The 4,692-nt window shown below is 42.2% G+C and overlaps 1 pseudogene; it reads right to left on the bottom strand.

Annotated features, from left to right (window-relative positions):
- Positions 1-679: 679 nt before the first annotated feature.
- LOC135479322 (uncharacterized) lies at positions 680-3,961 on the bottom strand (annotated as a pseudogene).
- Between the last annotated feature and the right edge of the window lie 731 nt (positions 3,962-4,692).

Genomic DNA, 4,692 nt, shown 5'->3' with positions numbered 1-4,692 from the left:
TCGTCGATCGCGGCCAGGTCTAGAACAGGTTTGGGAGCTAGTACTGTTTGAAATCATTTACAAATATAATCCCTTAGAAACCTAGTTGGCATGTCCTTAATTCCCAACGCAAACCCTTTGGTGCCGACACCAGATCAGTTTCGCTAGGTATTCTTAATATTCCAATATCTCCCTGATTACCCGAAATCTACGTAAGATCGATTGTGACCAACAAAGGTTGGCCGTCATACAGGTTGGTCGTAAAAGACAGAAACAACAGCAGCACATAGCTTTACTCGCTGATCTGACATGAAATTCAACAGTGGGAAGAGGAGTGAAAATGGTGGAAACACATGTGTTTATTTCTGATATATATTGGACATATTGTCAGTGAAAAAATCTACCCTCTTACTTGAAAGCCTCATTGATTCATTTACTTTTAACAGAGCCTCGCCCTCCTTCAAATCAAAGGGTTTCTTGTCTCCAGGGTCCTAAAAAGACTGTTAGCTGTACGCCATTGACGTCACCAGTCAAGACTCTCACTCCATACTTTACGCCTCGTGCATCTGTAACAATACACATTTGTTCATGATATTCAGGCTCCACGTCATACACCTGTCCCAGGGCCTAGGTTCAATCCCCATTTTTAACTTGCCCTCAACTGTTACTCCTACTATTTCAAATGCCCTATCCTATCGCACTATTTACAACCTTTAGGCCGGGATAGGCCCATTGAAACAGATTTACCAGCAAACCTCTGGATTGTCTTTACTTCTACAGTGCTACATCCAAGAAATGATTCCCTGGACTATATTCGGGGAGGATATAAGCCTGTTTCTCTTAGTCTGTGATAAATTCCAAATATTTCACTTGGAAATAAATACTTCATAGTGATGTAGAAGGACGTATGACAGATTTTCGCAAGTTCAGAGCATAACCTAACCTGGTTAAAATTTCAAGGATAACATATACCACCGCCAGGCTAGAACATGTTTGGCCAGTGCGGGGCACTGATTTTGTAACTGCCATGCTATTATCTAAGTACTGAGTGACATTTACACCAAGCGATCTCAAACAGAATGTGACAACCATGCCTATAGACTGATATAGGGCAGGGGATGCCTTCTAGCCAAAGGACAGGGTGGTGTAGGACACAAACCGTCCCCCAAATTGGACTCCAATGTATGTTTGTGCCTCGACGGTAATTTTTACATGTTCCTAAACAGACTTTTCGTCACACGTCACCATTTCCACACTTTCCCCAACATTTCTGTGTACAGCTTTTAATGTTTCAAATCGAAACAGGACCATAAATTTAAATACCTGTCATAATGGCACAGGCGTGGTTTTGAGGGCTTCACACTAAGGGGCATTATAACTTTAGGGAGGGCACATTCACCTAATTTCCCCCACACCTGAATAGACCCATTCTTAATTCATTTATTAAGTTCGGTGACGATGAACTCCGCGTGGGCCTTGCAAGACTTTGAATTCGGTAGATATTGTTTCGGTGGAATAGCACAGCTATAATGTTTCCTTATCAAGTTACCCTTAAAGTGCTGAGGAAATGAAGTTACATCAACTCCCTTCTCCAACCAATCTTTAACATTTCCCTTATAAGCGTCATTTTTTCCCATTCATCCAAATGTTCATGCAGCTAGCCTGATTTAAATTCTAGGGTCTCTCAGAGGTAAACTATAATGAATGTCAAAAGAGTGCCCCGTGTCTAATACAGCCTCAACAGGTACTTGAGTCAAGGGACGGGAACCGACTCTACCATTAACTGTCACCCAGGCTTGGGTTATGGTAGCATTTCGCATAATATGTCAAGCGTTAAAGAGTAAACAGGCTTCCCACTCTGGGACCTTAATTTCAAGACATGAAGTTTTCTTTTAACTCAGCCTGAGAATAACGCACATTTCACCATAACCCTACCTGCAAACAATAATAGCGACATTTGGATACCGTGCCCCTGGTCCATGTGAACGTAGTTCACTAAGGGAGTTAGTTTTCTTGTGAACGGGTGCAAAGAATCTAAATATCAGTAAAAGTACACAACAAACATTTATAAACCCAGAAAGAGAACAATACAACAAAGACACTCATCGGTCTTACCATCTATAAGTTACTTCCCTTTAACCTGTTTCATCTTCTCTCAGTCTCTAACGTAATGATCAGGTGATGAACGAAACAGACACCCAAGCGGTTTGCTAGAGGAGCGACTTTGTCCCCTTTGATATCTTCCTCCGCCACAGCCACCAATATTGGAAGACCCACCGACATAGACCCCCGTGATGTAAGCACACCGGCCTTGGGCAATGGGTAAAAGGAGAGGTGCTGTGTCATGCTTAAAAACTGGCTAATCAACACTAACAGTTTCAGTTTGTCTTTCCTTCAACCATTTTGACAGAGCCTTAGATATTGTATTGCCTTTCCAGCAATAACTGACAAACAGAAATTAGGTATATATATATATTTTTTTTGCACTGTTATCTATTGGCTTTTCGTTATAGCTCTTCAAACACTGTTCGAGTCCCGGTGGCCTCTTTTTCATTGCCTCTCTGGCTAATTCATCTAAAATCCTGAGAATTAAAGGCTGTCTAAGTTGGGCTTAGAGTGACAAAGCCCTGACCTCATTCAGTTGGTGTACCACATATGTATCCTCTCGACTTTCCAAATTTTCTATCCACAGTTTAAGAACCTGTGGTTCCGGTGATAATCTTTCACGTTTTGCTTGAGTCTCCTTGTGGTTAACAAAATATCCATTTTACCCATAACTGTTTATTGTACTTGAAACAGTATAAATTTTACCCCATACACTTCTGTGTCATCAGTCATGTTACCCTGCTTACCAACTATGACACAAGGGTCACCGCTTTGGGTTTACTCTTTGATCTTGGGGGCCTCCGTGGCTTTCTTGGTTAGCTCGCTAGTGCAACGTAATGATCCAGGAGCCTCTTACCCATGCAGTCAGTGTGAGTTCGTCTAACTCATGCTGGATTTCTCTCCGGCCGTACGTTGGGAGGTCTGCCAGCATGCGGATGGGTCCTGGGTTTCCCTAGGGCTCTGCCCGGTTTTCTCCTACCATAATGCTGGCCGCCTCGTATAAGTGAAACATTCTTGAGTACGACGTAAAAACACCAATGAAATAAATAAATACTCTGTGATTTTTATACATGTATCTGCATGTACATGTATATACCCCATATATCTAACAGTGTATTTTCTATAACGTATATACATTGAAAACACAACGCTGTATCAAATGTTTCAGGCTTGGAAGTGGTAATGCATCAACAGAAAGCATCCAGTGTACATTGTTGACTATCACAGAGTTGTGCAACAACCTTAAATATTTCCCCAGGCAAAGAGAACTACCACTATTAATAAACGAACATTATTTCTGAAATGAAATCATTGCTTTCCCTCACATCCGATTTCTTGCTAAGATATAAAGATATATACTATACACTGTGGAATACCGCAGTGCTGAACAGCCAAATCCAGAATACAAAGCACATGACGTAGTATATCGTCAGACGATGGCATCAGGGGAAATAGCGACACCCCGCTCTAGCGATTTCGTATCCATGTTCTAATTATGAAATTTTTACACAGATTTTACTCGTTTACAGATCAGGATATATACAGTTTCACAAACCTGTGGACCCACGAATCCTTCACCCATAGGTTGGCCTCCCTGGTTAGCTTGCAGGACGCAAATGCGTAGCGCTACGCTGACGTTGAGGACATTCATTTCCCGATCAGCCACATTCAGCACACCAGTCAGGCTTTCTCCCGTGATATCAAAGAAGAATCCTTCAGGTTGCTGTAGACTGAGATCCTATGTCTTGACGCTAGGTGTCACATGGGCCAGATCACGGGGCTGCTGGCTGCATGCCTCCAAATCCTGGATCAATGGCAGCAAAGCCCTACCGGGCAAAATGTGTTTACGCTTCAAGAAAATAACTGTAGGCGCCATTTTGATTTTGATGTCCGACCTGATCACAAAAATACAATGCACAATATAACTTTTTGGCCCGACAAACACAAATTGATGATTGAAATAACACGGCAAAGTAAGATATGAAATCACAGAACTTTAAATTTCCCGAAAAAAAAAATCATGAAAATGCCTCTCGGCAAGCTATGTGCAAGATACCGTGTAAAGCACATGCTATCTCATTTAACACTTAGACAAGACAAAGTCCTCCAAGCTTTGATTTGGCCTTCCATGCCTTGAGCAAACATACACCAAAGTTTGAACAATGTACCTCTCAACAGGTGTCCTCAGAAAACCCCACCAAGGCGTAAAATATAAAGTATCTTACCGAGGGTGATATCAGGAGCCAACAGAACATGCACGTCAGCTTGTTTCCAACTGACGAGTGAACTGTTTCACTTCGCCGGTAGATGTCGCTGGGGATACTGAAGAGGACTCCTGGTCAATGGAACCGAAGAACACTGATTCTGAAGAGCCATCTGAAAGTGACGCCATGCCATTGTGGACACTGTGTGAGGTAATGATGTCCATGAAGACGGACATGCGTAATGACAGCAAAAGAATAACAACGTAATTGAAGGAAGTCGTCGCCAGTCTCGAATTCCTTTCAGAGGAAGTCAATGTTTGTTAAAGCAAGTTAAAGGAACGTGAAACTCACATTATAACCAGGGAGACAAATAACCTGGAGTACAGCAGGACGGTATCTCAGC

The sequence above is a fragment of the Liolophura sinensis genome, chromosome 12 (assembly GCF_032854445.1).
Source record: "Liolophura sinensis isolate JHLJ2023 chromosome 12, CUHK_Ljap_v2, whole genome shotgun sequence".
Classification (NCBI taxonomy): domain Eukaryota; kingdom Metazoa; phylum Mollusca; class Polyplacophora; order Chitonida; family Chitonidae; genus Liolophura; species Liolophura sinensis.
The sequence above is the reverse complement of the archived record's forward strand: the minus strand, read 5'-3'. Positions and strand labels throughout refer to the sequence as shown.